The following is a 24,880-nucleotide window of genomic DNA, read 5'->3' as shown; positions in this document are numbered from 1 at the left end:
GTTATGAAAATAAATGGCTTCAGACACAAGGTTTCTTCAAGCCTTCAGTGCCTTGGTGTCTTCTATCTGCTGTTCTGGACTTCCAAGGACGCTGGGTGAGTTCAGAGGTGAGGGTGGCTTCACCCTCATGAGAAGCATGACGCAGGCCCCCGTGACTCTTTGCTGCCAGTTTTAAGTTTTAAACTCCTGATGGATTTCCTAACTAGATGACCTAAGTTGGTTCAAAACGTATTAAACAGATTCAGCAACAGCGTGGTGAGATGTATCTCCAGTATTGAGCTTTTTGCTGTCAAATTTAATTATCCAAATTGGTTTTTAAAATTAGGCTAGTCCCTTCCCTGTGTCGTCCCAAATATAGAGACATTTAAAGTGGAGGGCTATGAACCAAACGGGCATTGGTGGAGACTGTGCTAGCTCAGCCCTTAACCAGCTTTGGGCCTCGATCTCCCAATCGGTCAACTGAGGATAATGATAACTCACCAGGGTATCATCTCTGCTTGGTAGCTAAGGAATCTAAGCCGAGAGGGTTGACATGGTCATACTTAACCAGAGGGAAGGTGATGTGCCAAGATACAAGCCTGGGTCTGGGACTGGTGAGATGGTGATGTGCCGGGATGTAAGCCTGGAGCTGGGGCTGGTGAGATGGTGATGTGCCGGGATGTAAGCCTGGAGCTGGGGCTGGTGAGATGGTGATGTGCCGGGATGTAAGCCTGGAGCTGGGGCTGGTGAGATGGTGATGTGCCGGGATGTAAGCCTGGAGCTGGGGCTGGTGAGAAGGTGATGTGCCGGGATGTAAGCCTGGGTCTGGGGCTGGTGAGATGGTGATGTGCCGGGATGTAAGCCTGGGTCTGGGGCTGGTGAGATGGTGATGTGCCGGGATGTAAGCCTGGAGCTGGGGCTGGTGATGTGCCGGGATGTAAGCCTGGAGCTGGGGCTGGTGAGATGGTGATGTGCCGGGATGTAAGCCTGGGTCTGGGGCTGATGAGATGGTGATGTGCCGGGATGTAAGCCTGGAGCTGGGGCTGGTGATGTGCCGGGATGTAAGCCTGGAGCTGGGGCTGGTGAGATGGTGATATGCCGGGATGTAAGCCTGGAGCTGGGGCTGGTGAGATGGTGATGTGCCGGGATGTAAGCCTGGAGCTGGGGCTGGTGAGATGGTGATGTGCCGGGATGTAAGCCTGGAGCTGGGGCTGATGAGATGGTGATGTGCCGGGATGTAAGCCTGGAGCTGGGGCTGGTGAGATGGTGATGTGCCGGGATGTAAGCCTGGAGCTGGGGCTGGTGAGATGGTGATGTGCCGGGATGTAAGCCTGGGTCTGGGGCTGATGAGATGGTGATGTGCCGGGATGTAAGCCTGGAGCTGGGGCTGGTGAGATGGTGATGTGCCGGGATGTAAGCCTGGAGCTGGGGCTGGTGAGTGCCGGGATGTAAGCCTGGAGCTGGGGCTGGTGAGATGGTGATGTGCTGGGATGTAAGCCTGGAGCTGGGGCTGTTGAGATGGATCAGTGTATACATTCACTTGTAGAACAAATCTGATGAGGTGAGTTCAATCTCCAGACCCATGTAAGGATGGAGGAGAGAATCAACACTACAGAATTGTCCTCTGACCTCTACATGAATGCTGTGGCAAGAGTGCCCCCTCCCAATAAAACAAAACAAAACAAAAAAATCTTAAAACCTGGATCTGCCTGACTCTATCACAGCTACCTACATATGACCTCACTGCTGAATAGAAGCTAGGTTTTGAGCATTTTATTTATTTATTTATTTATTTATTTACTTACTTACTTACTTACTTACTTATTTATTTTGTTGTTTTCTTCTTTTTAAGCATGTGCATGTGTATGAGCACATATGTGTGAGCAAGCACATGGAGGCCTGAAATTGACGTTTGGTTGTCTTCCTTAATCACTCTCCACTGTATGTACTGAGGCAGTCTCTCAATTGAACCCAGAGTTTACCAGTTCTGCTAAGTTAAGCTAGCCACCTTGTCCCAAGGGACCCCCTATCTCTTCCAAGTGTTGAGATCACAGGCAGCTGCTACAACCGCTTGGCTTTACATGGATGATAGACCTCATGCTTGTGTGACAAGTACTTTACCCACTGAGCCATCCCCAGACTGAAGATTATTTTAGGTTTTATTTATTTATTTTTTTGAGACAGGATCTGCTTTCACTTAGACTTGGCCTCAAACTTGTTATCGAGCCAAAGATGACCATGGACTCTCATTTCCACATCATAGTGCTGGTATTACAGGTGAGTGCTGCTGCACCATCTATGGGTTACTGGGATAGAACCCTGTATGTGTGAGACAGGTACTTTACCAACTGAGCTACAGCTCCAAACCCTGTTTTTATCTTACTTTATTTATTTTTTTGAGATAGGGCCTCTCTGTGTAGCCCTGGCTATCCTGGAACTCACTATGTGGATAAGACTGACCTTGAATTTACAGAGATCTGCCTGCCTCTGTCTACCAAGTACTGGGATTAAAAGTGTGGGCTATCGAATCTGGCCCCCATTTTAATTTTTATATTTTGGTGCTGGGACTCAAGGACTTGCACATAACAGTCACATGGTGTAACACTATCACCCCAGTCTAGGAACTTGTTTTCTAGAATTAGAGCCTAGAGCAAATTCCAACTTGAGCATACAGAGGAAGTCAGTGCCCTGCAGGGCCGCCTGTCCCTATGTTCTGCATTAGCCATTGCACATGCTGGCTTCTCACTATTGTGCTGATGTTAGTGCTTGCTTGTCCATGTGAGGACTGCTAGGTAGAAGCATGCCTCCTAATACTATGTGATGGGACCAAAACACCTTGGTGGCTTCAAGATCTCCAGACCCTTGGGGACTTTCTACAGTTGAAGGAGATTGGGGCTAAGTTCAGCAGCCTCACCTTCACTCTTATCAAAGTCAGTCTGGCTAGATCCTTCCTTCTTCCATACATCTTTCTATCCTTTCAGCAAAGCATTTCTTGAGCTCCTACTATGCTTGGAATGCAGGTCAATCACAACGGCCCTGTTCGACATCTACCATCCACCAGGAACTGCACTTTCCAGGCATCACCTCATTTAAACCTCACAGTGGTACTTTGAGGCAAACATTGATACCATCACCATGGATCTTCAGGGTGAAAACAAGTGCCAAAACACAGAGTGGAACCCAGGTTCTTTGAATGTTATCACATGTTCTTCTGTATGATAGCATACTACTTTCTTTTTTTTTTTTAATGATGTTTTAACATGAAATTCTTTATAAAATTTTAGTACAAATGAACAAACTTTAAGTAAACAAAATGTTCCCCCAATACATATATGCCATTATTTATGTTGGGCTATAATCTATTAATTCCACTAAACAGTTATTCAAGTGATACTTTTTTTTTTTTTGCCAAAACATTTTATTTAAAAAAATGGTGAATCAGTAAATATATGACTTTTCAATTCTCTGTGTAATAAATGAGAACAACACATCACAGTAAGAAGACAAGTTTGAAGAGAAGCATTTGTGTAATTGTTTGAATTCTCAGTTGGGTTAAGTACTTTTTTTTTTTCTTGGTTTTTCGAGACAGGGTTTCTCTGTGTAGCTTTGCGCCTTTCCTGGGACTCACTTAGTAGCCCAGGCTGGCCTCGAACTCATAGAGATCCGCCTGGCTCTGCCTCCCGAGTGCTGGGATTAAAGGCGTGCGCCACCACCGCCCGGCGGGGCATACTACTTTCTTGACAGCATATACAACAGTATATTCACTCCTATTATCTCCAGCCCCCAACCCAGTATACAGCACATGCTCATTAAATGTCTGCTGTTGAATACATAATTAAAATACTAGAAACTTGATAATCTGTGTCCACACTACAGTGTTGGCAAAAGGCTTTTAACTTATTTCTGTCTTTTGGGTTAGACAGAGGAGATTGGTTTTACTATCTCACTTCAAATAAAATTTGTAACAATAAATAGCATTATTTAGGGCTACAGAAAGAATTAGATGTAGAAATCAGATAAGACTCTAAAGTAAACTCACAGAGAAGACACAACACTCAACAGAGCTGCAGGGCAGAGACGTGTCTGTCTGGTTGGGGAAAAAAAAATCAGATCTTACAAAGCGCTAGAGCTTAAGCCAAGATCATATGCCCAGCACATGTTTCCTGAAAACATCCACATCACTTACATGGTTGGTGTGAGGTTTCAGATATTAAGATTATGAAAAAGCAAAGCAAGATGTGAGAGGCAGAGGTGGAAAGAGAACAAAGAAAGCCGGCCTTGTCACCACTTCCCTTGAGCACAGCTCCCTTCCCAGAAATCTCTCAAAGGTCCAACTTGCCAACCTGATTCCATCTCCAATGGTGCAGCTTGTGGCTGGGAGCCATGCTGTAAATAAGCAGGCTGGGCTCAAGTTCGGACTCAGTTGCTTCCAGTGTGTGACTTTAAGTAAATGTACTTGATCTCATGAAATGGATATAAGCCACAGTCTTGTTAGGATGACAGATCTATTACTTTTTAAGCTTCCTTTTGGAATTATAGGAGGTAAAAAAAATTAATTGTTATTAAGTTCAACTACTGTACAGGTCAGAGCAAGCTAGGTTTTGCTACAATACAAGCAACCTATAACTTCAGCTGTTAACACAAGAGTTTACTTCACTCCTATGTTGTGCTCATGTGGTCACAAAGGAATTCTGACTGAGGGATCAGAGCCATCTTGTTTGTGGTCATTGTGTCCAATGAGCAAGAGGAGTCAGCATGTCCTCCAGTGACAGCAAGGGCTGTTGCCTGGACATGACCCATGCCACTTTAACATTTTATTTATCTATTCTTTGATAATTTCATAAGTGTATACAATGTACTTTGATCATACCCACCCACACTCCCATCCTCTGCTAATTTCTTCCAGAACTGCCCCCTCAAACCCCTTACAACCTCATATCCTTTTTTCTCTTTATAACCCATTGAGACTGGCTAGTGGTGTTCTTATCTGTTGTATATCTATAACAAAGACATGACACACACCTCTAAGAGGCCAAGAGGTGCAGCCTGACTATGTTCCTAGAAAAATATTCTGAAATATTTGTTAAATGGTATCTGTCATTCATTGAGAACTTAGCACATGCCAGGCATTGAGGGCTTTTCTCAGATATATCCCTTAGTGCTCTCAGAAATACCCTAAAGCAAAGATTGTATGTGTGTGTGTGCATGCTCTTTGGTGTGCGTATTCATGTATAGACAGGTTAGCACACTCTGTATGTACATGTGTGTGGCTAGATGTTAACCTCAGATGTCCTTCTTCAGGTACTAAACATCTTGTTTTTGAGACAGGCCTCTTACCTGGCCATCAGACTGAGCTGGCCTCCCCAGCACTGAGATTACAAATGTACACTGCCTAGATCAGCTTTTTAACGTGGGTTCTGAAGATCAAACATCGCTCTTCATGTTTGCATAGCAAGAACTTTCCACACCCAGCCCATGAAGCAGGGACTTGCTTACACTCAAACAACTGATACTGAGAGATGTAATGAGACTTGTCTGGGGGATGAGAAAATAAATTGTGGGGTCAGAGTTAGCTCTGAGCTGTGTTCCTGCAGCTCGGCAGTTGCTGAATGCAGTGACGACATTGCTGGAAGGACTAGCAATGACTGAGGCTCTCTTATGTGTTATCCCCTTACCAGCTCAGTTATGCATGAGCATTCCCTTCCAAATAAGTAATTAAAGACAGAGGCTTCTTGGGGTTCAGTAACTTCCCAGGGTCTGCAGCAGCAGTAGCACTTGAGCTCAGGAATTCCCGGGTCTAAATTATCTATGTAGTACCCTTTTTTCCCTTCTTCCTTATTATTTAGCATCCTTCGTTACAGTCCTAATGACGGCCCTGAGTGGTGGGAAGCAGAGAGTGTGTGAGTATAGGTGTCAGAGTTAAATTGCAGCGGGGTTTGAACTTGGACCCTGCTATTTGTTGCATCTTACCTTCTAAGCTTGCCACCTGAGGCTGACAACTGAGCTGTCTCTCAGGGGTTGTTGTATTGAATAAATAAGGTCATCATTGTGACAAAAGTAATCACTTATACTTAAAAGAAATTAACTAGGTATGGATACTGAGCTCAGAGCTTTATACGCATAATTGCCCCTGCCCATTTACTTTGGATATTTATGTTGCAGGTAACACAAAGAGAACCCATCTAGACTCCACCCAGCTTCCCCTAAGATTAGCACCTGACATCGTAACCAAAGTACATTTACCAAAAGAAATTAATATTGATATTATACTATGTCTAAATTACACTTTTTTTGTATTTCATCTGTTTTCCTATTAACATCCTTCTGTTTTGTTCCATGGCTCAATCTGGGTTGCAGCCCTACATCTGGTTATCACACCTCCCTGGTCTCTTCTCATTTTCTTGTTTTGTAGTGGTGATATACCCAGGGCCATCTCCCCCCTGAGCATGCCAGGCAAACTCTGAGCCACACACACCCACCCCTGCTGATCTTCATATGCATTCTTTTATTTCCATTTACTGTTGAGGAAACTGAGACTCAAGTGATTAAGTCACACAGAGTTAGAATTCAACCCCAGATCTGTTGGGCTCAAAGCTCAAGACTTTATCATTTGTAAGGAAATGATCGGCAAGAAATCCAATGTTCGAAGAAAAAGCCGCACACAGAGAGTAAGAGGCTCATGGGGGAGACACTGACATACAGTTCTCTAACTGGCTTTGCTGCTTTAGAATACTAACTCAGCATGATCTGCTCCCTCCTCAGCCAAGCCCAGGTAATCTGTTCTGAGAGGAGAGTGCACCCGGGGAAGCAAGCTAAGCTTGGGCTTAGACATTGGCAGAAAGGCTTCTCAGAGAGTTAGGCCATAGCAGCGCTCCTTGGTAGCAAAGCCAGATACAGCATCCTGAGCCAGGTTGGGGGTCAGCTGCACTGGGCATCAAGACAGGACCAGAATTCACTTAACAGGGGCTTCTGGCAGCTCCCTCTGCCCTGAGTACACAGCAGAGCCATTGCAACCAAACCAGCCATTGAAGTGTTGACCTTATTAATACTCAGCATGCCTTATTCAGTGTGCCTGTCATGTTACTGATCAAGCTTCAGAGAGAGAGAGAAACAAGAACCATAAGGGGATCAGGCAGGGTGGTACACTTCTATAGTCATAGTACTTGAGAGGCTGAGGCTGGAGGATTGTCTCAAATCAAGGCCAGCTGGGGCTACATAGCAAGACCTTAACAACAAAAACAAACAGGTTCTTTAGCCACCTTTCCTGGAGAAGTGTAGCTACCACTCCTTATCAAAGAAACCCCTCTTTACGGCAAATGGAGACGATCACAGAAAACCACAACTGGACACAATGGACCAGGAGAGCCCAGCTGCAACGGACATACCTACATCACAGCTTCTGCATCTATGGCTCAGGAAATATTGAGGAAGAGCGGGGCAGAAAGATTGTAAGAGCCAGAACACCAGGAAGTCAGGTGTGGAGCAGTGTCTACTAGGGATGGCTTCACAAAGAAGACCTAACAGTGGCAGCATCAATGGACATGCTAATGTAGAAGGGGAAATTTGTGGAGTCCACCCCAAAGAACTGCATGCAACTAATGACTGCTGGGAAAGGGAGAAGTAGACTCTTCCAGGGATGAGCCAGCTTGTTATTTGTCTAATGAAGAGTGGCTAGCCCCAAAACCATATACATACAATTGATAAAAGTGTATTAAGTAGGTTGTATTTATATATTTGTGCACACATACACATGTGTGTGCATGCAACAATAATAATCAAGGAAAAAGAGGCTATCGACTTGAGAGTGGAGGAAGGAGACATGGAAAGAATGTATGTGGGAGGGCTAGAGGGAGGAAAAGGAGAGGGAAGTGATGCAATTTTATTTCTATTAAAATACAATTAAATTTTAAATTAATTAAAAGCAAAACAAAACAAAAACAACAACCAGGGCTAGAAGAATAGCCCCACTGGCAAAACACTTGCCTTGTAAGACTAGAGGTCTGAGTTGCATGCCCAGAACCCATGCTTTAAGAAAACAAAACAACAAAACAAAAGTAGTGGTTATGGAGCCCAGTGAGATGGTTTTGTGGATAGGGCACTAGCTATCAAACCTGATGACCTGGGAATTTATCCCAGGGACTATGTAGGGTGGAATAAGAGAACTGTCTCCCACAGTTGTCCCTCTGTCATGGCCCGAATATACTCCATCCCCAATAAATAAAATTAAAAACATAAGAAACAGATTGTGAGTATGGTGGCATGTGTTGGTAATCCCAGCACTAGGGAAGCAGAGACATATGGATCCCAGGGTTAACTGGCCAGCCAGCCTAGCCTGCTTGACAAAGTCTAGCCTGAGAAACAAGGTGGGGCCAGTGAGAAGGCTCACAGGTTAAAAAACAAAAGGAAAAAAAGCACCTGCTTCAAAGCCCAATGAACTAAATTCAATGCCCAGTCAAAAAGGAAAGAATGAATTCCACAAGTTGTCCTATGACCTTAACACACACATACACACACCCTTTGGCATATGTGTGTATGACAAACATGCATGAAAACAAACTAAGTAAAAATGTAAAATAAACAAAGTGGATGGTTCCTGAGGAATGACATTGGAGATTTTCAGTCATACCCCCAAAGTGCACCCCCCTAACACCACACCCAAAGAAAAACTAGAGGTGGTTGTAACACAAATTACTAAACGGTCTTATTAATTAAAAAAAAAAAACAGAGCCAGATGTTGGGTTAAAAACCTGACAGATCAGAGGAATAGGAAAAGCCACAGCCAACCTCACCTTACAGACACTTCAGTCTCCAAAGATAACTACTTCCTGTATATCCACGTCTATATGCCTTTCTGTTCTGCAATCTCACTTCTTCTCTCCATCTAGTTACATCACTTTCTGCTTGTCTGTACAGACCTCCAGTCCTTTATGGTTAGTGCTAGGATTAATAATAATTAATTAGGTGTGTGTCACCATGCCTGTCTCTGTTCCCCAGTGTGGCCTTGAACTCACAGAGATCCAAATGGATCTCTGCCTCCTGAATGCTAGGATTCAAGGTGTGTGCTACCATTGCCTGACTTCTATATTTAATATAGTGGCTGGCTTTTTCCTCTGATCCTCAGATAAGCTTTACTGGAGTTCACAGAGAAAATATCACCACATTTCCCCCTCTTTTTAAATCTAAAATAAAAAAATTATAACTAATATAAGAAAAACTATATACAATAAGTACAACTATATACAATATATACAAGCAATAAGTACATCAAAAATGTCTAGTCCATTTGCATTTGACAAATTCAGAGAAACATTCCATTATCTATCCTATTTTTGTGAATCCGAAGGATTGAATCTAATTTACCTTCTATCCTAATTTGCATAACCCAACTATCTTTTGATGTCTTTCAAACTTATACACTTTATACCTCTTAGTGAGTTTCTTTTCTGAATTTCGTAACAAGGAAAACTATAACTATCTAATCTTCAACTCCCTCAGAGACCCAAGAAGGAAATAATATTACCTAGTAAGACAGGAAGTGCAAACAAGTGACTTGCAAAAAATGTGAGTTATGACAGAAACAGCCAGCTGCCTGGACAGTCACCTGAGGTGTCTCTGCAATATTTGGGCATCATCTTTGGCCTACAGGCTTGTCATATCTGATAGACTCTTTTGTGAAGCAGGATTTTATTAAAGAGCCTTCCTACCTTGTCTTGGCAAGGATCAGCAGTCCTTTGTTTTGTGTCCTGCTTGTCCATTTTGGACAGCATACTGTCAGTAGTCAAGGCAAGGGCACTTTCTTGCCCAGTGGCTAACCTTTGTCATAATGAAAGTAAACTCCATGTGGAGTTTCTTCAATGCCCATCATTTTCTCTGAAGTAGATTGGTGCTGCCAGGAGCAGACATGTCTCATTGTCATAAAAAAAAGAAAAAAAATCTATGTTGTTAAGACATCTTAAATGCCATATTCTGTAAATCTCTGAAGTGTTTGAAGATGACCTGTCTATCTAAAATATATCTCTGTTTGACCTTGAAAACATACCTAATCTGACTACAAGTTTAATTGTAATGACTAACTACTAACTTTAATTTCTTTATATACTAAATAGTTGGCAATAATAACTTTCAAGGATTAGCAAATTGCATTACATTGTTAAATTAACTGTATAGGTACAATACTTGAACATCATTAGAAATATATGTACAATATATTCTAACAAAATTAATCTCAAATTTATATCAATATACATAATTTGTATACAATATACAAAAATCTAATCCAGTGTATAATATTTAAAACTAGTAGTTGCCTTCTAAAAGTAGATTCAATAATTTACCTTTTTGTCTTATCATATCTATATAAATCAATCTCAAATTTGTAGCAATATACAAATTTGTATACAATATATAAAAATCCAATCCAATGTAAAATATTTAAAACTAATAGTGCCTTTTAAAAGTAGATTCAATAATCTACCTTTTTATCTTATCATATCTATATTTTCTCTTTTTTTATTCTTGGAGTAGATTCAATAATCTACCTCTTATCTATATTCTCTTTTTTTTCAAACAAGAATCCTTAATTTAATTTCATTGGTTTAGCCTTTTTCCTGACCATTAACAATAACAACTTGTAACCAACCATCCTAAACAATGACAATTATTCAAAACCCTTAGAATGACCAAAAACCACCCACCCCACCTCTTGGGAATATGTGTTTCATGGTCTTAAAATTACTTCCTGCTATCTGGGGGCAAAGGCATCTTTAAGGGATCCTGAAAAGAAAAATTATGGGTTAACTGTCAAGTTCTGGGAGAGGTAGCTGTATTATTTGTTGTCCAGTCTCTGCATAATGCAAAAGTGCAAGGCTTATCTCAAGTCCTTGCTCTAGTAGTCTGTGAGGCTGGATCATCTCACCTAGCAATCTTGAAATTGTCCTGAGCAGTGTGTAGTCCAAAGTCAATCTTTGGGTGGTGTTTGTCAGCTTAGTGGTATTATTATTGTCCATGTGGAATCATCGTTGTGGGTCTCATCATCTTTTTGGAGACTTGAAAGTCGCTGTTAGGCTTGGTCATGATTCCCTGCAGAAAACTGACAAAGACTCAAACATGAAAACAGGTATAGGCAGCTAGATGAAGCCTTTTTTTCTAGAATTAGTTAGTACCCTATATGACCATTAATATCATAACAAAAATTTAAATATATATATATTAACCTTATAAATTTTGATATAAAATTTATACCTTAAGAAAAGTTTTAAAGAATCAAAAGAGAACTAAAGAATTATGAGATTAGTGTCAATAGAATAGTCTCTTAATTTTGGTTTTCTTCTGTCCCATATCAGATGGCTCTTCTGACATGATACAGAGATTTTGCATTTTCTTTTTTTTTTTTTTTTGGTTTTTCAAGACAGGGTTTCTCTGTGTAGTTTGGTGCCTGTCATGGATTACACTCTGTAGACCAGGCTGGCTTCAAACTCACAGAGATTCACCTGGCTCTGCCTCCTGAGTGCTGGGATTAAAGGAGTGCACCACCACTGCCTGGCTGCATTTTGTTTAGAGAAGGAGAGAGCCATTCTCCAACTCCAAAGCCAGCTTTAATTTTTAATTGAACTGGGACTACATAAAGACCATTTGTGTTAAGTGTCTGTAAAGAAGAGCAGAAACAAATATTTAGGAAGACTTATGAGATTTTATATGTGATATACCAATAGGCCAATTTATTCTTTTTCTTGGGACATTTTTTTTTCTGGATGATTTGTCCTTTTTCTTCAGATGTCTCATTTGTCCAGTATTCTTCAGATTCCTTAGCCTTCATTCTCCTGAAAGACAAAAACAAAAATCCTCCCCCAACCCTAACTTTGGTGAGGCTCCCTTTTTGCAAGTTATATCTGACCAAGTGAAAAGAATTTGTTAGTGGTATGAGTTAATTTAAATTGGATGGTCATGTTGGTTGATGAATGATCACCTCATCTAATCAACAGGTCCCTCTTGTTCAAATCGAACGTTTATTAATTTTGATGGTATCCATAGCTTTTCTTCTCCTGTAGAAACAAATGTAAAACTTCGTCACCAACATAACACATATCTTGGTTTCCATTCTAAGGTCAGCGCATCTTTAAAGTATATAGGCTGATTTAATTCTGTAGTTTTTTTCTATTATCCAATGTCTCTCCACAGTTGTTCCTTTCTCATTAGTATTGAGAAAATTCAAAGTTAATAGAGCATTATGTAATCTATTTCTGAGGGGTTTTGTTACCCTTTACTGTGTATTTAGCATATCCTAAATACACAGCATTTGATCTTTCTGTGACTGCTTGGCCTGAAGGATTGTGTGGTATACCTGTAATATGCTTTATATTGTAATAAGCAAAAAACTGTTTCATTTTACTAGAGACACATGCTGGAGCACTGTTAGTTTTAATTTGGACAGGTATATCCATGATGGTCATAAGTTCTAGCAAATGTGTGATTATAGAATCAGCCTTTTCAGAACTCAGAGCAGTTGCCCACTGAAATCCTGAATAGGTATCAATGGTGTGGTGTACATATTTCAGTTTTCCAATTTCTGCAAAATTAAACATATCCATCTGTCAGATTTCATTCCTCTGAGTACTTTTTGGGTTACATCCTGCTGGTAGTAGAGTCTGATTGTAAAAAGAACAAGCAGAACAATTCCTTATAATTTCCTTGGCATGTTGCCAGGTTATGGAAAACTCTTGTTTGTTTGTTTGTTTGTTTGTTTGTTTGTTTTTGAGACAGGGTTTCTCTGTGTAGCTTTGTGCCTTTCCTGGATCTCACTCTGTAGACCAGGCTGGCCTCGAACTCATAAAGATCCGCCTGCCTCTGCCTCCCGAGTGCTGGGATTAAAGGCATGCGCCACCACCGCCTGGCACGGAAAAATCTTTTTTTAAACCCTTACTATTGATGTGATGTTTTTTATGAAATTCTGAGGCCTCCAGCACATTTCCTATCAATAGTTTATTGGTCTCAACATTACCTTGTGCTAGAGGTCCCAGCAGACTCGTATAGGATCAGATTGGAGTTATATATAAGGGATGATTCCTATTCCTGGTTATTTCTTGTAACTGAATAAATAACAAAGTTAATTCTGACTCATCAGGGATAAATTCTGCAGTCTTAATATGTAAGACCACTCTTTCAGCATACTCAGAGTCAGTAACTATGTCAAGAGGTTCTGAAAAATCCATTATTATCAAAATAGCACACAATTCTGATTTTTGAACCAAATTATAACGACTTTGAACCACTTTACTTAAATTTTCTGATTTGTAACCTGCCTTTCCTTGTTTGTTTGCATCTGTATAAAATGTTGGGGCTCCAGATATGGGTGATTCCCATACAATGTGAGGCAGGATCCAATCAGTTCTCTTTATAAGTTGAATTCTATCGCTTTTGGGATATTTGCTGTTAATCTCTCCCCCAAAATTACTGAAAGCTCTTTGCCAAGGTTCACTTTCTGCCCACAATTTGTCAATGTCATCCTTAGTTAAAGGTAGTACAATTTCTGCTGGGTCTGTTTCTGGCAATTAACAAAGTCTCAATTTTCCTTTTAAAATCAACCTAGAGATCTTTTCTATGTTAGTTTTTAATTTTTTACTGTTTATTTGGTAGAAATATCCATTCCAATATAATATCGTTCCTCTGCATTAAAATTCCTGTAGGAGAATGCTTACAGGGTAAAATAATCAAAATGCAGTCAAACTTTGGATCCACATGATTCACATGTGCATCCTGTATTTTCTTTTCCACCAAGGCCAATTCTCTCTCAGCTTCAGTTGATAATTCTCTTGGAACTATTTAAGTCCTTGTCACCCTCTAAGGTTTTGAACAAATTACTCAGTTCATCATTTTTTACCCCAATTTTTTTACCCCATTTTTTTTCCAGAGATGGGAAACGTCTCCAAAAAAATCTTTGAAAGTCATTAAGAGTCCGTAATTGACCTCTCCTAATTTGCACCTTTTGGGGTCTAATTTTTTGTAGACCTATTTTATATCCTAAATAATTAATAGAATCTCCTCTTTGTATCTGGAGCAGTTTGAAATCCCCAACAAGGCAAAATTTTCTTTACTTCTTCAAACAGTCTTTCTAAGGTATCTGCATTTGAATCAGTTAGTAAAATATTGTCCATGTAATGATAAATTATAAATTTAGGAACTGTTTATGCACAACAGCTGTTGTACAAAATATGGGTATAGGGTTGGGCTATTTAACATTCCCTGTGGGAGAATCCTCCATTAATATCTCTTAACTGGCTGAGAATTATTATAAGTAGGAACTGTGAAGGCAAATCTTTGTCTTTTTCTTGTAAGGGTATTGACAAGAAACAGTCTTTTAAATTGATAAGTATAAGAGGCCATCCTTTAAGTAACAGAGTAGGCAAAGGAATTCCAGATTGTAGAGAGCCCATTGGCTGAATTACCTTGTTAATTGTTCTTAGGTCTGTTACTGTTCTCTACTTACCAGATTTCTTTTTAATAACAAACACAGGAGAATTCCAAGGGCTGGTTGATTCTTCAATATTCTGAGCATTTAACTGCCCTTGTACCAGCTCTTCCAAGGCCTGCAGTTTCTCTGTTGTTAAGGCCATTGCTGAACCCATACAGGCTTGTCTGTTAACCATTTTAAAGGTAGAGCTGTTGGTGTCTTTGAAAGATTAGCAGCTGTTGTGCCCTGTTCTTGTACAATCTGGATGGCTGGTGACTGTTCTTTATAATAGCTCCTAATATTTCTCTTGGAAATGTGTTAATTTATGGTTTGTCTCTGAGGTTGGAGGAATGTTAATCTGGGTATTTCATTGTAATAGATTATAGTCCCATAAATTCATAGCTATATTAGCCACATATGGCTTTAATTTTCCTCTCTGTCCTTCTGGCTCTATACATTTGACCCATCTTGAGCTCTGTTTCACTTGAGATAATGTTCCAATCCCTAACAGCTGAACATTTACCTCCTGAAGAGGCCAATTTGAATGCCAAGATTCTGGTGCAATTATTGTGACAACCACACCTGTATCTACAATACCCACCATGAAAATGTCATTTATTTGTATTTTTAATTTTGGTCTTTGTTCATTTATAGAAGTTTGCCAAAAATTTGCTTTATGGTTTCTCCTGAATTTTCTGTTCTCTCTGTTATAGCTGTTCTATCACCCCCAGCAGTATGGTTTTTTACAATAGGCATTTGGTTATTTAATTGCTCTGGGAAGGGGTTTCTTCTATGATGACAGAAAAGGACTGAATTGAATTTGCCATGGGGGCCTGCAAGAGGTCCCTCAGGGAGTTTCCTGATGGCAGAGGCAAAGGTTTACCTTGTCTGTCCCTTGTCGATCTACATTCATTAGTCAAATGTTTACCTTTACCACACCTTCTGCATAATCCACAAGGGAAGGGAGTTCTGTTGCTATTGTTCCTTGAATAAACATTGTTTCTAGGAACACTCTGTTTACACTCCATTTTCAAATGACTTTGTTTACCAAAATTAAAACATCTAACATTATTTTTCCTCAAACATCTTGAAATCACCTCTCCTATCCATGTATCACCATGGTCATGAGATTCAATATTAATTGTATCCTGTATCCATTCCTCCAAGGGTGCTGATTATGCCTTTAACAGCCTAATTACCCTTTTGCATGCTGCATTAGCGTTCTCAAAAGCCAGGGATTCAATTATTATCTGTCTAGCTTTCGAATTTGGTATTATTCTATTTACTGCTGAAGACAACCTTTGTAAGAAATCCATGAAGGTTTCTTTTGGGCCCTGTATACCTTTTGTAAATGACTCAGTTTTCTTCCCTGCTTTTTCAATTCTGTCCCACACATTCATGGCTGCCATGTGGCATAGAATTTGGGTGTGGTCATCATATAAAGATTGTCTTTGTATATCAGTGTAATAACTGTGATAACTTCTCCAAGAAGTTGATCCTGGGAAATTTCTACACCTCTAGCCCTACATCGTTGTTCTATAGTTTTAGCCTCCTTTTACATCAAGTTCTCCACTGTAACTGTGGTTCAGCCTTTAGGATTGCTGTAACCAAATCTTTCCAGTCCTGAGGGATAATTCTATTACAAGTTTAACATCTGCTTTGCAAATGGAGAATGCATACCATATGATACTATAGCTTCTTTAAATCTCCTCAAATCTAACATTTCTACTGGAGTCCAGTTAGCTTGTACACAGCCTTGAGCATTTGGCTGTTCCTATAAGGTTACCAGGTAGATTAATGTTTGCTGTCTGGAAACTTTAGGCTGTTTCTCTGAAATTGTATAATTCAATGCTGAGGTAGGTTCACCTTTAAATTCTTCTGTCTGGGTCTGAATTTCTCTATAAATCATTTTAACAGGTTTTCTAAAACTTTTATCTTGGCCCTCAAGTTGACCAACCTTTTCAATGCTAAAATAAGAATGATCAAACAAAATAATATTCATAATTGATGTTATGTAAATCCCAACAACATTAATTATCCTCTCATTTAGTTGTTCTATTTTCAGACCACCTAATGTGTTATCAAACAGAGACCAATTTTCTTCCATTGTAAAACTGTTTCCCACTTTTCAGTGTGGGGAAAAAAATTCTCTTTTGACTAATTTCTCCCTTTAAGATACCTTAATCGACTTACTAAGTCTGTTGACTACATAGAACAGTAGAAGTCTGAGGGAGTTTTAAAGCAGCTACCTAGTGTGGTAGCAATCCAAGATGGGAATCCAGAGAGAGCCCACCACCCACCAGGAGAGAAAAAGCCAAAGAGACTCGAGCCCACGTGGGGTGGAGATCTGGCTGCCTGTAGCTCCAGCCTGAGCTGGGATCCTGCAAGGCCACAAGAGGCTTTTTAGTGAATTCTTGCCACAAATGTTGGGCCGCCAAATGTAATGTGAATTGCTAAATGCTCTTATTAATAAAAAAAAAAAACCCAGAGCCAGATATTGGGTTAAAAACCTGAGAGATCAGAGGAATAGGAAAAGCCACAGCCAACCTCACCTTACAGACATTTCAGTCTCCAAAGATAACTACTTCTTGTATACCCACGTCTATATGCCTTTCTGTTCTGCAATCTCACTTCTCTCCATCCAGCTATATCACTTTCTGCTTGTCTGTACAGACCTCCAGTTATGGTTAGTGCTGGGATTAAAGGTGTGTGTCACCATGCCTGTCTCTGTTCCCCAGTGTGGCCTTGAACTCACAGAGATCCAGATGGATCTCTGCCTCCCAAATGCTAGGATTAAAGGTGTGTGCTACCATTGCCTGACTTCTATATTTAATATAGTGGCTGGCTTTTTCCTCTGATCCTCATTGGGGTACACAGAGAAAATATCACCATAGGTGGTACTGATGTTATTCAGGGTAATTCAGGTAATCTGGATGAATCAGCCAGCCAGGTACATATACAATTGAAAGTCCCTGATGCCACCTGGCTCCCCAGACCTTAGGTTTCACATCCAGATGGAGCTGCATACAGAGCAGGAGCCTAGTGACCATCTGTCAAGCATATGAACAAGAGAAGTCACTCAAAGAAATTGCTTGTATTCCACTGAGAATCATCCCATTTAAATCTGCCGAACATGCAGCACTCTTCAAGAGATGAGCCACCATACTGTTCTCCATAGAGAGGTTGCTGGTGTGCAAGTTGCAATCCAGCAGCACAGAATCCATCTTGGCACAGTGGCTGGTGGCCCAGAACCTGGGGTAGGGGCTTAGGTTTGAGTGGCAACCCTATCACCTGTCAATCATCTGGCCCTGCATAACTCACTATGCTCATCCATAACATGGAAATGAAGAGGATGGATGGTGACATCATTTGTTTTGGAGAATTAGATGAAGATGAAAGAAGTCAAGTGTCAGGGAGTTCAAATAAGAATCAAGTGAGTAAGCTGGGTGTGGTGGCCCATTTCTTTAATCCCAGCACTTGGGAGGGAGAGGTAAGCAGAGCTCTGTGAGTTTGAGGCCAGCTTGGTCTACAAAGTGAGTTCCAGGACAGCCAGAGCTACACAGAGAAACCCTGTCTCAAAAAGAATAAAACAAAAACCAAAACAATTAAGTGAGTCAAATATATAAATGAAGCTGGGTGGTGGTGGCACATGCCTTTAATCCCAGCACTTGGGAGGCAGAGCCAGGCAGATCTCTGTGAGTTCGAGGCCAGCCTGGTCTACAGTGTGAGATCCAGTACAGGCACCAAAACTACACAGAGAAACCCTGTCTCAAAACAAAACAAAAAACAAACAAACAAAAAACCCAAAAACAAATATATAAATGAGAGAGAGAGAGAGAGAGAGAGAGAGAGAGAGAGAGAGAGAGAGAGAGAGAGAGAGAGAGAGAATGTGTGACAATCCATTTATCTGGAATGTAGCTCAGTTTTATAGCTGAGTGTAACTTATAGCAAGCATCCATAGGATCAGCTAATATAACAAAATTTCCCTGCCTCCCTTCTCTTCCAGCACCAATTCTGATTTAAATACTCCTATAAATAACACACACACACACACACACACACACACACACACACACACACACACAGAAAGAGAGAGTCAGAGACAGAGACACACAGAGAGAGAGAGACAGAGAGAGGGAGAGAGAGACAGAGAGACAGAGAGGGAGAGAGACAGAGAGACAGACAGAGAGAGACAGAGAGGGAGGGAGGGAGAGAGAGAGAGAGAGAGAGAGAGAGAGAGAGAGAGAGAGAGAGAGAGAGAGAGAGAGAACACAGACAATTGCTTCAAGAGGGGAAAGCTGAAGAGACTTCCTCAGCAGAGTGGAGGTCATGCTAACTCCAGAACAGCCACAGCGTCTTCTGTCTTCAGACCTCTGTTCTTGAGCTGTCTCTTGCAGGAAAGCTTTTCTTCCCGTGCACAGTGCCTTCCAGGTCTATGGTTTATATAGATAGACTGCTTACTGAGCAAAACCTAGCCTGGTGCTGCCCTGGACTTTCTACACACCTTGCCTCAAATCAACCTCCCTATCAGTATATGAGCTTAGTTCTCAAACAGGGACCATCTACAGCATCAGCATCCACTGGAACATTCCTAGAGATGTGTGTCCACATCTTAGACCTGCAGAAACAAGTTGTGTGGCCCAGCAGCCTGTATTTCACCAAGACCTCCAAGTCATTCTGATGGCACCTCTAGTTTGCCAGCCACTGCCCTGTGTGGAAACTGCTTTTCTTTGGAGAAACTGAGGCTCAAAGCAAGGAAGTGACTTCTCCAAGATGCTAAGATTCTGTGCCATCAGAGTATTGCAACCGGTTAAGTATTCATTCTTCTTATTAGACAATGAGTCCTCAGCAGGGTCCAAGACTGATTCATTTTTATTTTACTTTCTACTTTTTAAGTTAATTATTTTAAAAAATTTTTTGTATGTGTAGGTCTTCATGTAGGGTTTAAGTGTGTGTGCTTACACATGTATGTATACCTATGGAAGTCAGCTTCAGGCATCATTCCTCAGGAGGCATCCACCTTTTTTTTTTATCACATTTATGTATTTATGTATGTATGTATTTATTTATTTGTGTGTGTGTGTGTGTGTGTGTGTGTGTGTGTGTGTGTGTGTGTGTGTGTGTATTGGGCAGGGCATGTGTATCACAGCACACCTGTGAAGGCCAGAGGACAGTTTTCAGGAGCTAGCTCTCTCCTTCTACCCTGAGTCCTGTGGATTGAACTCAGGTCATCAGACTTGGCAGCAAGAACCTTGCCCCGCTGAGCCCTCTTGCTGGTCGCCATCTACCTTATCTTTTGAGACAGGGACTCTCACTGGCCTGGATTACACTAAGTAGGTCAGATTGGCTGGCCAGTGATCTCTGCCACTCCAGCTTTAGAATTATAAGTGTGTGTCACCATGCCTGGCTTTTAAATGTGGCTTCTGAGGTCTGAACTCAGGGCCTTGTTTGAGCCACCTCCCCAGCCCTCTTTTCTATCTTTTAAGTCAAGCCTCGTGTACAGAGCTCTGTGACCTCTGCTGAATGGGTGAAAAAAAATCACAAACATTAACTAAGGTTTGGCCTAGGTGATTTATTGGTTCAGATGAGAAAAAATCCCCAAGTGGGTATTGGGGCTGGGAGCCAGGAAATGGTTAACAATTTGAAAAATTAAAAGAAAATATCATCTACTGGTTGTGAGACTTTCCAATAATGAGAAGTCAACACAATTAGACAAGGCACTAAATTTTTGTGCCGACTGCCAGCTGTCATTCTTCTTGACTAGCTCAGATCAAAGGAACGTATTTTATCTCCTAAGTTATTAGACATGACAGGGCCATTAAGTAGAGACATTGTCATAAGAAATATGTTGCTTGCTTTGAAAATAAACATCTCACCTTTGCCTCTTTTTCTCTGAGAAAAACTGAAAGAAATCAAACTATTTAACTTGGACTTTTCAGTGTGCTGATGCCCTAACAGCTTTTCCACTCCCTTTCTTCCAGTCCCAAGATAACTATGTAAATTGAAACTCTGGGACCAGGGCTGTGAGAGCTGTAAGCTATGGTCCAGCCTTGCCTTCCCCAGTCATGCCAAATGTGATGCTGTTCCCAAGCTTGTTTTGTAGGAAGACAGATGTGTCTCTGTTGTGGAACACTGTCAACTAGGTATAGCATGGCTGTACCCCCCCCCCCCACCCCCCCCACCCCCCACCCCCACCCCCACCCCCCCAACCCCCCACCCCCCCACCCCCACCCCCCCCAACCCCCCCCACCCCCTCACCCCCACACCCCCCACCCCCACACCCCCCCACCCCCGCACACACATACGGACCTTCATGGAAGTCGGAGAACAACGTGTGGCAGTCAGTTCTCTCCTTCTGCTGTAGTGGGTTCTAGGGACTGAACTCAGCCTCAGGCCTGCACAACAGGCACTTTCACTGAGTCCCCTGGCCCCATAAGGTGGGTATCTGGTCCCAGTTTTACAAAGGTAGACTCTATTCAGAGAAAGCATTCCAGGCAGCCTTGGAACTCTCCCTCTTCTAGTCCCTTCTTCGTTCCATCTGCTTCCATCACAGTCACGTTAGATAGGGCACTTCAAGCTCATGCTTACTCCTGAAACTTCATGCCTGTTCTTGCTGCCTGGAGTGTTCTCACCCTCAGGTACCTCATCATTTCTTCCTTAAACTTGTTAAATGCAACCTCCTCAGAAAGCCCTCCCCTGAACATGTGAGCTGAGGTACTCCTTCCCTGACTATCTTGTCTAGGTCTTTACTCTGAGTTATCTGTATCATGGGCTGAAATGACTGCCTTATTTTGACTGATGCTTATTTACTTACCAATTGCATGCCCAAGTCTGAAGAGGCAGAGATTTTATCTCATTCTTAGGATTGGTACTAACTCATGGGAAATTAAGATTTACAATTAAAATGAAATTTGCCTAACCCAAGATAAACCATTTTAAAGTACACCATTTAGTGAATTTTACCACACTGGCCCTATTGTATAACCATGATTTCTTAGGTCCAAAGCATCTCTACCTCCCCAAGTAAGACCTTGTGCCCATGAAGGAGTTGTCTCCCCTATTCTTGCCCCCCCTCGCCATTTTCATCTGCCCTAACCCCTGGTAAGCACTATGCACTAATATTCTTTCTCTCTCTCTGGATTTCCCCATTCTGGATATTTTATGGAAATGGTATCATATAATCAATACATGACCATTTGTGTCTGGCTTATTTCACTAAGCATAATATATTTGAGGTTCTTCTACAATATAGCACATATCTGTACTTAATATTTTTTTTGTTTTTTGTTGTTTTTTTTGTTTTGTTTTGTTTTGTTTTGTTTTTCAAGACAGGGTTTCTCTGTGTAGCTTTGCGCCTTTCCTGGAACTCGCTTTGGAGACCAGGCTGGCCTCGAACTCACAGAAATCCGCCTGGCTCTGCCTCCCGAGTGCTGGGATTAAAGGCGTGCGCCACCACCGCCCGGCTGTACTTAATATTTTTATAGCAGGTTAATGTTTCATATATATGTCCATCAACTGATAGTCATGTTTCCAATTTTGGATACTATGGACAATGCTGATAAGAACATTTGTGTATGAGTGATTGTTCAAATTCCTGTTTTTAATTATTTGAAAATTACTAGATCATATAGTAATTCTATGCTTATACTCAGGAGCTTTTAAATAAATATCTATGTATCGAATGAGCAAATGAACAAGAGAAAACAGGAATAACATATGCAAGTAGAGGCTGGGAATGTAGCTCAGTGGCAGAGTACGTGCTTAACATGAACAAAGCCCTGGGTGTGATCCCCAGTACTAAACAGAGAAATGCAAATGTTAAAATGTAGTTCTCTATAATTCCCAGGCCCCTGCTATCTTGTCATATCAACTTCCAGAAAAAGGACACAGTTTGGTTATGTTTTGATATCTTGAGGTCTCATTTATTTCAGGACAATGCCATAGGTGTCCAATGAAATCGAGACATACACTAAGCTACAATCACTATCGTTCTGCATTTATCTATATTTTGAGACAGGGTCTATGTATCCCAGGCTGGCTTTGAATTCTTTGTATAGCCAAGGATGACCTGAACTTCTGATTCTCCTTTGTTGACCTCATGAGTGCTAGGATTATACAGGTCTATGTCCACTGCCCCTGGTTGATACAGTGATGGAGATTAAACCTAGGTCTTTGTGAATGCTAGGCAATGACTCTATCAACCGAGCCATATCCTCAGTACTCCTTTGTGCATTTATATTGTCCCCATCATAAATTGTTAATATCAGGCAGATTCTCTGAGAGGAAATGATTGCACCAAAGATCATGAACTTGTGAAAGGCAGTCCAACATCCACACCATATTGTTATCTGAAAAGACTACAGAATGCTCAGCAGCAGTCTTAAAAATGTTTGGGCTTGGTTTATCCTGTTCTAAGTCATAGCCATTGCCTCCTGTTTGTGGAGTGTTTCTTGCATTGTCTCAAGCTAGGTAGTTAGATGTATTTTGGTTATGGTTTTGTTTTGTTTTTTTCTTCAGTGTTGGGTATTGTTCTAGTTAGCTTTAACTTGATACAACCTAGAGTCACCTGAGAGAGAAACTATGACCCAGAATTGTCTAAATCAAATTGGCCTGTGGGTATGTCTGTTGGGGGTTGTAGTGATTATTAATTGATGGGCAGGACCAAAGATGGTCCTGTGCTGAACGAAAAGGGAAACAAATTACAAACCTGCTAGTGATCCAGGAAGCACTTTTCCTCTATTATTTTGTTCCCCCATACTTTTTCCTTCAAGTTCCTGCTCCAACTTTCTTCAGTGATGAACTATGACCTGAAAGTGTAAGCCAATTAGGTCATTTCCTCCCCTGAGTTGCTTTTGCCCAGAGTGTGTTATGATGACAATGCAAAGGAATAAAATAGGCTTCAAATTCAAGGCCTTGAACACATTGAACATACACTCTGGCTACACCCACGGCTGCAGGACTACCTTTCCTGCTTTATTTTCGCTATCTGTGGACCTATTTCCCACTTGCAGGTTTCAGTCCAGCATTCTTGGGGGTGAGGGTCTTCCTTTTGAACACTGGGTCCTATTTAAGCCTAGAATATACCCCAGCCAACCTGTACCCCTGCACTTACAGGCAATGTAGCCTCCTGGAAATGAGGCTAAATTAGTTCTTCTGAAGTAAATGCCTAATGGGAAAATGAGTTCCTATGTCTGTGTGGCCTGAGGCCTACCTTCCTAGGGAGACATGTCAGAATGTGTCATACTTGCAGTAAATGAAGGCATTTGTATGGGACTGGAGGTATGTACAGCACTCCACATGCCTAGAGGAATCTGGAGCAATGGCAATGAGTCAGCCCCAAAGGGTCATTTTACCTGTTGGTGGATGGAAATGGGTGCTCATGGGAACCAGATGGATTCTTACAAGCTGATATGGTCTCACTGGCTAGAGAGAATGATTTGGGGGAAGGAAGCAAAAAATGAGTTTCTAAGTGCCTCTATGTGTCTACCATTACCCAGATTGACTCTCATTCAATCTGCAAAGTAATCCTGGCACTGAGGGACTTTAATCTTCACCTCCAACTGTAGGGATCACAGTCTACCCTGGTTGTATTCTCCCACATGCCCTGAGTTTCCCAAGCTGTGTGTGGAAGAGATCAGCCAGCTGTGAGCACAGTGTAGGGGACACATGAACAGTGGGGGTTAGGAAGAAGGAGCTAGTGGTCTGTTCCTCATGCTCTGGACTCTTGTCTGATTTGGGAGTGGGGACTGAGTATATGGAGAGAAGCAGGCTTGGGTTCAAGATCTCTGACCCACAAGGTTGGATGAGTCTCTCTTCTCTTTCTGAGTCCCAGTTTCCTTCTATAAATTGGGATTAAAACTACCCACTTCCAGTGGTCCATGGGAAGATTAAATAAAATCATGTTTGCATCATGCCTGGTGCATTAAGGTGTTGACAGTCACTGAGTCAGGACTGTCAACTCTTCACTAGGAGAGGTGAGGAGTGAAAAGGGACGGGGTGGTGTCTTGGGTGCTGTTATCCATAGTCACTCAAAATTTTAGTGCCTCAGGATTGGGGAGATGACTCAGTGTTAAGATGCTTGCACAAGTGTGAGGACAGGAGTGCAGCTCTCCAGAACACATGTGAGTGTCAGATGAGTGTGCTGGAGCACCTATGATTTCAGTACTCTGAAGGTGGAGGCCAGGGATCCCCTAAGCAAGCTGGCTAGCCAGAAAAGCTGTATTGAAAAGCTATGGATTCAACCCAGGTAAGGAACCCTACCTCAACAAAAAAGATGGCGAGAAATTGAGGAAGCCTCCCAATATTAGTCTTAGGTCTCCACATATAAGCACACACATGTAGTACATGCACACCTGCACACACACATGTGAGCACACACATGGGAGGACACATACCACACACATACACATGAGAAAAAGTCTTGGTACCTCAGTTTCTGTCTGTAAAGGGAAATGA

The 24,880-nt window shown here is 41.5% G+C and overlaps 1 long non-coding RNA gene across 3 annotated transcripts in view; it reads right to left on the bottom strand.

The window, feature by feature from the left end:
* LOC131908989 (uncharacterized) overlaps positions 1–24,880 on the bottom strand; it is a 45,846-nt gene that overhangs the window by 2,309 nt on the left and 18,657 nt on the right. For 2 of the 3 annotated variants that reach the window (XR_009378716.1, XR_009378714.1), the window contains exons 2-3: positions 23,133–23,232; positions 10,895–11,058 (exon numbers count right to left, since the gene is read on the bottom strand). This is a non-coding gene — a long non-coding RNA (uncharacterized LOC131908989). Of the gene's footprint in view, positions 1–4,322; positions 4,504–10,894; positions 11,059–23,132; positions 23,233–24,880 lie in introns of all 3 variants that reach the window. The other variant, XR_009378715.1, reaches the window with a different exon arrangement.

Source organism: Peromyscus eremicus, chromosome 4, assembly GCF_949786415.1.
Source record: "Peromyscus eremicus chromosome 4, PerEre_H2_v1, whole genome shotgun sequence".
Classification (NCBI taxonomy): Eukaryota; Metazoa; Chordata; class Mammalia; order Rodentia; family Cricetidae; genus Peromyscus; species Peromyscus eremicus.
This window is presented reverse-complemented; position numbering and strand designations above follow the sequence as displayed.